This window comes from Asparagus officinalis, chromosome 1 (assembly GCF_001876935.1).
Source record: "Asparagus officinalis chromosome 1, Aspof.V1, whole genome shotgun sequence".
NCBI classification, from domain to species: domain Eukaryota; kingdom Viridiplantae; phylum Streptophyta; class Magnoliopsida; order Asparagales; family Asparagaceae; genus Asparagus; species Asparagus officinalis.
Genome location: NC_033794.1, coordinates 94,496,388 through 94,508,839, shown reverse-complemented (window position 1 = coordinate 94,508,839; position 12,452 = coordinate 94,496,388). Strand labels below are relative to the sequence as shown.

Sequence of the window (12,452 nt, the reverse complement as noted above, 5' to 3'; positions counted from 1 at the left end):
GCTGTTTCAGGAACCAAAAAGGACGAAAAGGATGTGTCCAAGGACACTAAATGATTTTTGGCATATTGATTTCTGAAACATGTTCCTTTTCTTTTCCTTTTTTTTCTTTTTTCTTTTTTGTTTTGAGCGTTTACTGCAACAGATTGTTAGAAGGAAATTAGCTGTCAGTTCAACACTTCAGAACTTTAAGCTATTGTTGTAAGCATAAGAAAACTGCTAACTTTGCTAGCAGTACTAGAGGAAGTTTTAAGGCAGCCTTCTGATGCGTTTGCACTTCACGAATATTTTTATGTATCCTTGTAATCCTAATGAACACCTGAGATTGGTCAAATTTGATATGTGCATCAAACGTCCTTTTTACCTTGATATTCTAAAGCATCTATACAATGTTTATTATCTTTTTCATGCCTTCTCTTTCTCCTTGTTCTGTTTTCTGCCAGTTTCAGTTTTCAACTATCATCTCTCTGTGTCTCTGTATATACATTCAGACGCAAATGTTGACATATCTTCATGCATGCCTCATTTGATATATAGCTTCAGCTACTCGCTCTGATTTAATCTCAGTGTCGTGATGAAATTTTCGTCATAGCTGGTTGTTTAGAGATAGCATCTTATTTGCCAGAATAGGTATGCAACCCCTTCTTCAGGTTTTTTCTCCTCTTTATTTCTCCCCAATTTTAGAATTTGTTTGCTTTTGTTGTTCTATTTTAGTTTGTAAAGAATGAATTTTCTCATTGTTTACCAGGTACCACAGATTTGCTCTCGAGCTGGGTAAGATAATGTTCGACTTGCCATCGCAAGGTTAGACCCACACTAAGTTTGAATCTAGTTTTAGTGGTTTCAGTTACTTTTCTTTTTCATTCTTATTATGTAATTTAGAAAACCTAGTAAGTTTATTTGCTCTCTCTAGGATATTATTTATAGTGTTCAAGGAAACAAAGAAGTTTGTCCCTAATTGATGTGAGACTAAACAATAGTAAAACAACTACTCTTAACACACCCTCTCAAACTGAGCATACATATTGTACATCCCTAGCTTGTGACAAATAAAATTCACTTATGTTCTCCCAAGAGGTTAGTGAGAATATCTGCAAGTTGATGATCTGATTGTATATGCTTGGCTCTAATGATTCTTTTCTCTATCTTCTCACGAATTAAGTGGCAATCAATCTCAATGTATTTTATCCTCTCATGAAACACCAGGTTCTCAGCTATGTAAATAGCGGCCTTATTATCTCCATACAAGCTCATAGGACACTCCAGATGATAACCAATCTCTATTAGTATATCTCTAACCCAGATCAACTCGCAACTCAAATTCGCCATTGCTTGATACTCGACTCAACTGTAGTCGAGAGACTACACTCTGTTTCTTACTCTTTCATGATATTAGATTTCCTCCAAGAAATACACGATACCTAATAGTTGCCCGTCAGTCTTCTGGAGATCCTGCCCAATCTGCATCTGAGAATCCTACAACGCTTGTGTGACCACCATCTAAATAGAGTACTCATTTTTCTAGGGTTTTCTTGAGATACCTAAGAATCCACTTCACAGCTTCCATATGAGGTTTCCTAAGTGCCAAAAGAAACTGACTGATTACACTCATAGAAAATACAATATCCGGTCTCGTGACTGTTAGGTAGTTTAGTTTACCTACAAGTCGTCTGTATTTTTTAGTATCCTGCAGTAACTCCCCCTGAGTCGATAGTAGTTTGATTTATGGTCCATATGTGAGCTAATGTCTTTGCATTCTGACATCCCAGCATTTAGCAACATATCAAGTACATATTTTCTCTGAGATAAGAGAATTCCCTTCTTTGATCTAGTTACCTCGATACCCAAAAATATTTTAAGGATCCAAGGTTCTTAGTTTGAAATTGTTGCTATAGATACCTCTTTAAACGACTAATGTCCTGTGCATCGTCGCCAGTGATCATAATGTCATCAACATATACAACCAAAAGGTTCCACTTTCCACCATGAAATCTTCAGAAAACTGAGTGGTCTTTCTGAGCTCTATGAAAACCAAAGGTCTGAAAAACTACATCAAAACGTCTGAACCAAGCCCTCAGAAATTGCTTCAAACCGTACAGAGATTTCTTTAACCTGCAAACATTGCCACACTCCTCTTGAGCAACAAAACCTAATGGTTGCTCCATATAAATTTTCTCATCAAGAAATGCATTTTTTAACGTCCAACTAATATAGTGGCTAGTGATAGCGAGCATCGAGCAAAATAAGAATGCAGATAGATATCATTTTAGTTACATGAGAGAATGTATCGATATAATCAAGGTCATAAATCTGTGAATACCCTTTCGCAACTAATCGAGCTTTGAGGCGAGCCAGAGAGCCATCTGGATTGACAGTGTAAACCCATTTGTAGCCAACCGCTTTCTTTCTTGATGGTAGAGAAATAAGACCCAAGTCCCATTTTTCTAAGGTCTTCATTTCGTCTTGCGTTGCCGTTGTTCAATCCAGGTTAGAGCTTCTGACAAATTCTTGGGAACCGAGTAAGAATCTAAAGAAGATATGAAAGAGTAATGTGATGGAGATAATGAAGCGTAAGAGACATAGTGTGTAAGAGGATATCAATAACTTTGAGAACAAGATCTCTTATCCTTTCGGAGAGCAACAGGAAGATCATCAGTAGCCTGAGCATTTAGTTGTACGAGCACATATTGACTTGCTAGTATATCAGGCTCTTTGGTGGATTGAGACAATGGCTTAGGTTGCAAAGTAGTACGTCTTATATAAACTTGGACTGGTTTCGCAAATGTGGATGGTAGTTCAGTCTGTATAGCAGCCTTGGAAAGAACATTGACAGTGGTTTTCCAAATAAGAAGGTAGTCATAATCATTGGGAGGGTCTAAGAATTTGTTAAAAGCAATATGTCATGGCTTGTTCTCAAAGAAGACAGCATCAGTTGAAATAATATATCGATTCAAGGATGGGCAATAACATTTGTACCCTTTTGAGTCCTAGAATATGCAAGAAAAATACCCTTAAGAGATCGCGAATCTAATTTCGTCCGTTGAGGACTATGATTGTGAATAAAGCATAGAGATCCACAGATCTTAGGAGATAAATGAAAAGCGCCTTCAGCCAGATATAAAAGGGAGATCATGGTTTATTCTTTAAGACAGGTGAGAGTCGTCTATTGATCAGATAGCATGCCGTTAAAATGACATCATCCCAAAAATATTTTAGAACTTGACGATAAAATAACAAGGTCCTAGCAAATTCTAGCAAGTGTATGTTCTTGCACTCAACAATCCTATTTTGTTGGGGGTGTGTAAGTACAAGAAGACTGATGTAAAATTTTATTTTCTTCTAAATATTTTATGAAAGATTTTTTAAAATATTCCTTAGCGTTATCTGTTCTTAAAGTTTTGATGGTAGTGTGAAATTGATTTTTAATCTATGCACATAAAACTTTAAAAATATAGAACACTTCAAAACGACTGTCAGCGGGTAAATCCAAGTCATGCGAGAAAAATCATCTATAAAACTAACAAAATATTGGAAACCGAGTTTGGATGAAATAGAATAAGGACCCCATACGTCGGAATGTACTAAATCAAAAGGGTTACTGACTTGTTTATTCACGCGACTCAGGTAAGACACCCGTTGGTGTTTTCTGAGTTGACATGACTCACATTCCAAAGACTCGATGTGATTTAAATCTGAAAGTAAACTTTTAAGAATTGAAAGAGGGGGATGACCAAGCTGGCAATGTACTTCAAAGGCTGATGTGGAGTTGATACATGCCACCTAGGAAGGGGCAAAGTTCAGTTCGTACAAGTCGTTCCGCTCATGTCCAATGCCAATCGTCTTCCTCGTCCCAAGTACCTAAAAAATACAATGTGTAAGAAAAAATATGACCGTGCAGTTTAATGCTTTAGTAATTTTACTGACAGATAAGAGATTAAATGAAAAATGAGGAAGATATAACATAGAAGAAAGTGGAAGAGTATTAGTGTTGACAGATACGATACCCTCCACAGGTGTGGTAGATCTATTAGCCAATACTACTGAAGGAAAGAAGGTGGTAGGTGTATAAGAGGATAATATACCTCAACTCCCAATCATATGATCAGTTGCTCCTGAATCTATAACCCAAGTATGAGACGGTGACAATGTAAGGCAAACAGTGGGTTTACTTGTCTAGGCAAGCACAGCCGTAGTAGGAGAGGATTTAGTATTCCTCATTTGTTGAAATAACTGGAGCTGAAACCGCTCAAATTGGCGGCGGGTGTCTTCATCCATGGGACTCGTGTGTAGTTACATGTGCACTCTGAGGTTGTTTTCCTTATAGTTGAGGACAATGAAATTTCATGTGATCTGATTTCGTACAATAATGACAATAGATAGAGGGACTAGATGAACCCTTCCCTGCAGCTCCTCATGAACTATCATCTCGTCTACCACGTGCTCCAAAACATCCTCTACGTCTCCCAAAGCGACCTCCACCATGACCACCCGCTCGACTAGTTATCTGTCTACTCTGTGTGGCGAGAGTAGACCTATTTGCAGATTCTGAAGTAGTACTTGCTGTCGAATCTGGCACTGTTGATCTCAAAATGTAATATGTCTGCTAAAGAACGTATAGTAGAGCTCCTAATAATTTGTGGCATTGCTGAATTATAAGACTGTGGAAGAGAACCAAGAAAGGTGAATACCATTAATTAATCCCACTGATCTTACATCTTCTAAATATCCCCCATAATGGAAAAAATCTGTCTCAGCTCCTTTGTGAGGCGATTAAAGTAGTCATAATGCTCTTCAAAAGTCTGATTATGCTCGTCCATCCTACTTCGAAATAACACTTGAATGACGTCATACACCCGATTAGCATGCCCTGGCCTAAGTACAATTGTTCCAAGAACTTTCACACTTGTTTCACTATATTACAGTGAATTACTAGCTGAAGGACCTGTGGTTTCATGCTGTTCCAAAGTTGATGAAGTAGACCAGTGTCATCAGGTTTTCAGGAGGCAGTAACTAGTACGGGAGGGTCATCTGTAAGATGATTATACTTTCCCTATCCTAAAATATAAACTGAAACTAGTTGCTTCCAAAGTAGGTAATTGGGTCCATTCAATTTTTGGTCAGTGATCCTGCTAGAGAGCATCTCCGTATGGGTATTTATCTCATCAACATAATTACTGGGGGACACCATCAACATAGCAAATAAGATCCTTCAACTAGTAATCTCCCAAAAATAAACTATCAATCTCACTCAACAACAAATTAAATTCCAATAATCAAATCATCATCAACTAATCAAGTAATTAGTTTAATAAGTACAACCATTCCGTAAAGAACGACTTATCGTTTATCTCAAAGAGATTGTTAACGATTGATCGTAACATAGATCTAAATAATTAGATGAAGATTTATAAAGTGGTAGTTGGTAAACTAAATAATTAGTTAAAGATCTATAAAGATCTAGTTGATGAGCTAAATGATTAGCTGAAGATTTCTGAAAATCTAGTAGATTAGCTAAATGATTAGCTGAAGATCTATGAATATCTAGTTGATAAGCTAAATGATTAGATTATTTTTTTAAACGACGGATGCACAGTATAGTCGGATGAATAGTGCTCTATGAACAATATCTAGGCAGATGAACAGTGTCAGATAGGGTTTGGTTGTGGTGGAGGATGACGACTAGGGTTTAAGAGGGGTGGAAGGTGGCGACTAGGGTTTAGAAATTTAGAGAGAGAAAACAGGGTGGCTTTGATACCATGTAATTTGGAAAACCCTAGTAAGTTTATTAGCTCTCTTTAGCATGTTATTTATAGTGTTCAAAGAAAAAAAGAAGTTTGTCCCTAAGCGATGTGGGACTAAACAATAGTAAACAACTACTCTCAACTGTAAGGGCTAACGCACAGTTTAATGTTACAGATTGAACAAAATGAAGATCAAAACAAAATGAAACTATCATCATTTCTGTTTGAAAGTTTTAAATTGTTTTTGTTTTCTCCCCAACAAAAACCTTTAGTAGCAATAATTTAGTTTAGACTGCTTAGAAATGACATTAGCTTGACCCCAGGTACACGTGAAAAGTAAGTCCACACTGGAGAAGGATTCTAAATCTTCAAAAATTCAAAAGAAAATGCACACTTGAAAATTTAGAGGGTGGATGATTCTTTTGTAATGTCTTGCATCTTCCAAGTGGCATTATGATGTATTTGGTGTTTCCTATTAATACAAGTCCTCATCCTCAGCTGCATGTATTGTACTGCATCTTTTGGGTGAAGTTGATTGCCATACGCTCGCTACTGCTGACCGAATGTTCACGTTTAACAACTTACTAAATTTGTGCTAGCTCTAGCGATAAGGCTATGCACAATATTATTCCTTATAGTTTGTACAATGGAATCTGATCTATATGAGGGCTTTGTTTTGGAAAATAAGGGAAGACGAGTTGTTTAAATGAGAAATTTTAAAGGCTTAGACTTTTATGGCTACCCAGAATCTGAAATAGAAGATAAAGAGAAAACAGCTACTGGGTGAAACATGTATATAAGATAGTTTTTATCCAGGGATAACAGAAGGAAAGGAAGGGAATTAGTAAGATATGATGAATCAGTGTTATAGGTATAGTTACTTTCTGTTCAAGGTTGTGCTGGGAATCTGGGGAATGGATGAAGAAACTGAGGTTTTACTACAGAACAATATCTTCCGATATTACCAACAATAAAATACAGTAAAGGAGAAGCCCGAAGGATAATGTCTGTTGCTCCAGAACTACTGATATATAGATTTAGGTTAAACCAAGAGTATATTAATATCTCTCTCTAGAATGGTATTTCTCTAAATTTCTTTAATTTGAGGCAGCTTCATCACATGAGGTTGAATAGAAATGGCTGGAACAGAGCAGCTAAATTTCATCGAGATGTGTGCCTATGATAGTAAATTTCATCGAGATCAGTGGGTTTAGTTGGATTTACGAGTGCACTTCTTTTTTCAACTAGGGAATTGATGCAATGATGCTCATTGCAAATTGTCCTCTTCCATTTTCTATAACAATTTTGGAAAAGATGTTTATTCAAAGCAGTAGGGAAACTTATGCTGATTGAGAGGAGCTCCAAAGCAAAACTAATTTGCATCATCTCTCTTGGGACCTGGGACAGATCCGGAATTTTTTCCTATAGGAGCACATATACAATTATACATATAATTTAATAAGTTATAAGTTATATAATATTAATTCTATAAATAAAAAAATTATTATATGATAATGACAAAGATCTCGACATATATTAATTTCTATTGTCATTTTTATATCAAATACATGATTATTTTCATTTTCATCACAAAAACTAATAAACTACTACTAAATTACTACAACAGTTCTCTATAATTGTTCTTTAGATAACAAATAATATTGCATGGGGGCATTAGTTAAAATTCTAGGCACACTAGCATAATTTTGCTATAGACATGGGCGCATGCTCCCTCATAGCTCTTAGTGTGCATCCATCCTTGCTGTTGGGAGTTTGATATGTTTAGAACTCAAGTTATAAAAAGCAGTACCCTATTTATTCTACAGAAGAAATGCCTTTATATTATTAAACGATGTCATCTTTTTTGCTTCTTAAAGAAATGTGCCGCTACACAAGCAGCAAGAAGCTTTTGTGAAGTGGCAAAGAATTTACGCAAGCAGAGAATTATTCTCTTTGCTAATTTAACTCGTTATTCTATTGTGCACCAGAATTACAACGAGATTTAATGCTCAGTTAGTAGCCTCCATGTAAAATGATCTCAATTTCATTGCATGTTAAGCTTGTATTAATGTCTCTCGTTTAGGTTAGAAATTTCTTTCACTGCAGACTGGAAAATTTGAACCACAACCTCCAAAGAAAGAAGGAAAGCTTTAGCGCTTGAGTTCAGTTTGTTAAAAACTATACAACTGAAATCCTGATCTCTGATGACATTATTTTCAATATGTGTGTGTATGTACATATATATGTGTATATATACATACATGTGTGTGTGCGCGCGCGCACGCATGAAAATGTAACTTTTGGCTGCTATTAGACGGACTAACTACTTTTATTTTTCTATAAAGTTCTGTGAACAAGGTAAAGATACATTAGCTAACTTTTTGCAACATTTTTATTCACACATTGTACATGTTTTATGGACATGTATTCACATGTAGAGAGTACTGGTTAACATGTAATTGAATAATAGGTGTGACAATCTTATTCATCTGTTATGCTATCGAGGCTTGGTTGCCAATGGTAAGATGGAGTTGCATGTGGTCTTACTTGCTTTGGAGAACGTAGCTCTTTTGTTGCATTTTCTCGAGTTCTCATGCCATATCTTGCTGCTTTTCTTTGTTTAGTGTTTTTTTTCTTATTTCAGGAAAAAAAATTCAAGCATCCATTATCGAACTTGTCCTCTCTGGTGTTTTTATTTGCAAATGACTTCAAGCAGTAAAAAGATCTCTTGGGAGTGCTCGTTTTTTTTGACGTAAGGTGAGGAGAGTAATTTGGACTTCTTGCAGAAAGCCGTTGAAGCTTTCGAAGTGTGCTTTTGGGGACAACATAGAACTTTTGGCCCAGCATGAGCACTGTGTCTGGGGTGATGATTGCTGAGGGCTCGTGAAAAACATTTGGGAATGTGACGCAACACATGGGGTTTCGTTGCATGATCTCCGCTGCTCGGATGGGCCTATCATGTATTTCAACTCGGCCACCAGGATAAATGATCTTGACTACCACGTCCCTTCTGCTGTTAGGGCATAGACAACTTGCTATGGCCATTCAATCCAGAAAGATGAGGTTAAGAAGGCTGGCTTTGAATTTATAATTTGGGTACGTAAATTTTACAGACACCCTTAAGCTTTCTAAATTAGAGAATACTACCGTGTAACTTTTCTAGTGACCAATTGCAGTCGCCGCATGCAGAGCATGCGACATGTTTTGGATAAAATTTGCCTGATATACTTAATATATATCTGCTATATTTGGGTTGTGGTAGGTAGAAGTATTCAGGAAAATTTACACCTTTTGCCATGCATGTTGACATTGTTTATGACACCATAGTTCGTGATAGGTTTTTTATCATTTTAAAACCTCGCGGTTTTCTCTACTTCAGAAACTTTGAGAGGGTTTTGCGCAAAATCTCCCAAACTTTAGGGGCTTTATGAAATTTACCCTTAAAAATGATTTCATATGCTCTGGGAATGGTTGAAAAGTATATAATTAAAAGTTTACCAGAGCATTTTCTTGGTTCCTTCCCTGCATGATTTTTGGATGGTTTGCTCTTCGCTATTGTCTGACTCTTACGTTTGGTTTATACAGCTTTTACATAAGATTCGAATTGCAAATGAACAAATGAATCGTGACCTCTTATTGTGTAGCTAAAACTAGAGGCGGAAGAAAGTATGCTCAGTGTTTGTTTATTTTCTTTCAAGATAAGGACGGTTGTGTGTCCAAGGAGGATAAATAAGTGGTAAAATTGATAATGACTAGGTGATTGCATTGAACTTACTAACCTTTTTACCATCTATTTGAAACTATGTACGTACCCATGAGTTTGCGTATAATTGATGGCTCCCTCTTGCAGGTTTGCTGCTCTATGATTATTCCTGCTCAAAAAATGTATTTTGTATGATGCTACTATTGGCAACTGAGGGAGAGGGAGAGTGTATACACAGTGTAATCCAGGATAATTTTGGTGAAGCAAATCTGGGATGTTAGCCTACGAACGGGTAGTGCTCTCCGTCCTCGTTCTGGGTTTTATATAGAGATAGGTGAGATCAAGGTAGAGGAGGTGGGGGTCTCAATGGAGGATGAAGATGATGAAGATTTCGTTGGAGATAGGAGAGGTGAGGAGGGGTTTTTTTCGCTAATGGGTGATGGAGATTGTTCAGGCTGAGGGCTTGAGAATTCGTGTTTAGATCATGGTGGATTTGGTGGTTTTTTGAGGGAAAACTCTAATTCTAGGGGATCTTGTGACATTTTATAAAATTAAGGGAGTTTTATGAGATTTACCCTTGCATATATGTGAACTAAGCCGACGACGTACGCTCTAATCATCGACGCTCTGATGTTTATGTCGTGTGACTTGCTATCGTAAAGAAGTTGGAACTTGCGAAATTGAGTTATTCCCCGTTGAAAATTGATGTTCACGTTTATGTTGACTTAGGTTTTGGCTTGATTTCCTCACTTAGATAGATGGGAGTTGCCGATTTCATTTTTTTTCTTAGAAATATTTTTTATATTTTGTATTGAGATACTAATTTTTGTTTCTTTAGATAATTATATATTAACTGAGTGATAAATTATGTTGTTGGATGTTTTTTTGTGTGTGTTTATGGAGGTAATCTTACCCATAATGAAATGTATCTTTGAACGGAGTCCACATAAATATCACTTTCCAAGTTTACATCAAGCATTCCAAACGATGTGGTATTATCATTTTAAGGATTCACAAAGATTCATAACCAAACAATATAAAAACACAAATAGAAATCAATGAAGCGGATAATCACTTTTCATAGTGTGTCATAAATACACGCATTTTCTCACAAGACGTACAAAACAACCCCTTAGCGTTCATGACTATGGTAGGTGTTCAACTACTTACTAACATTTCTTCACAAAAACAACTTAAAATTGAATAGATATGAACCCATACGAATTTTCATTTATCAGCGGTTCTTTCTGCACTTCATTGTTGGCAATATTAGTTGAGTTCATCATATACACGCGCGGACATTGTATTATTCATATGTGTTGCTCCATCGGGTGATTATTTGTCCCGAGTCTTTTCGTTATCATATCCCGTTATTTATATATAATTTTTGTTAGTGTTCGCCCAATCCTTGCTTCTGTTATTTTATAAACCACTTTATTGGATGAAATCATGTGATGAAAGTTTGCTTTGAGTAGAACTCAAAACTAGAATCAAGATAATTTGTGGGATAAAATTTTATAGTGTTTTAGTGAGATTTGTGTTTACTAGAAGAAAGCCATCAGAAACATGCTTATCCAATTTTTGAGGGCTAAATGACATTTAAACACCCTACTGTTTCACCACCTTTACATTTAAATACGCGAAGTTATAAAAAAAGTACCCTAAATTATAAAAATTGACACATTAGTGCCTTTTGGCAGTTGTCATAAAAATATTCCTAAGAATATATCTAAGAGAATATATTAAAGTGCTATTATTTTACAACTTAGGGTATTAAAGCCATCCACGAACACGTTGTATTAGAAGTAATCCCGAGACAGTTTAGAAAAAGGGAGGGAAAAGAGAAAATTGATGGAAGGCAGCTGGGATTGGAAATTTATGCATTGCCACCCCCTTTGAGAGAAAGTAAAAAGAAAGGAAAAGAAAAAGAAAAGAAAATGATATTCTTTTTATTGTTTGGTTAGAAAGAATATTGTAAAGAAAGTTAGAAGAAAATTTATAAGAAAATCATTTTCTCTTGTTTGGTTACCTTTCTGAGAAAAAGAGAAAGAAAATTATCACACCATAATTTTAATTCATATTTTTTGTAATTAGATTTAGATTTTAAATAATTTATAAAAAATAATTAACAAGCAAAAACACAATCACAATTCCACTAATTAAAGAACAACATTTCTCACACATAATATTAACAAGCACAAGCACAACCACAATTCCACTAATTAAAGAACAACATTTCTCACACATAATATTTGCAGAAAGAAAGATCAATGAAAGAAATAAAATAAATCTAAAATAAATATCATGATATTTCTAATATAAAGTATAACCCATTTCTAGTCACGAAGTCTATTACAATCAATTTCATATAGAAAATTTTAACCAACAAAATCTATTACAATCAATTTCATATTAAAGATCTTAACCAACAAAGTTTATTACAATCAATTTCATATAGAAAATCTTAACCAAAGAGAGAGAGAGAGAGAGAGAGAGAGAGAGAGAGAGAGAGAGAAATATGCCGAAGTCCTTGTTTTTTGGCTTTAGTGAACCCATCAAAACATCAATTTCACATCCTTCATCCCCTGAAATTAATTCAAAAAAAAAATCCCTAAGTAGAATATAAATATCAAAAACCTATAAAATGAAGTCTTAACATTCTTTTAGAAGCAAAATGAAACTATCACTCGTCGTATCATGGTTCTTTTCTTAAGACTAATCATCAGAAATGATGGAAGTGACTAATCATCGTAATGTTATGTTTGCCCCTATAAACATGTGCCTTTGTGTTCTAATCTTGTGAAATTTACTAAATACTCCCAAATGGAGAGATAACTTGAAGGCATGCTTATTGTAAATCTGTATATAAATCAAAACTAGAAAAAATTTCATACACACACAAAAAGAAAAGATGCATATATTGGTGATATAAGTAACTTTGTACATGGAACAGACTTCAATGATAAGAACTATAATATCATACTCGATAAACATTGAATTACAAACAATAA

General features: G+C 35.4%; 1 long non-coding RNA gene across 1 annotated transcript; it reads left to right on the top strand.

Moving 5' to 3' along the window:
- On the top strand, window positions 7-10,285 carry LOC109828443. Its single transcript, XR_002243685.1, has 4 exons — window positions 7-801; window positions 8,383-8,834; window positions 9,324-9,494; window positions 9,589-10,285. It is a non-coding gene; the product is annotated as an uncharacterized LOC109828443 (long non-coding RNA).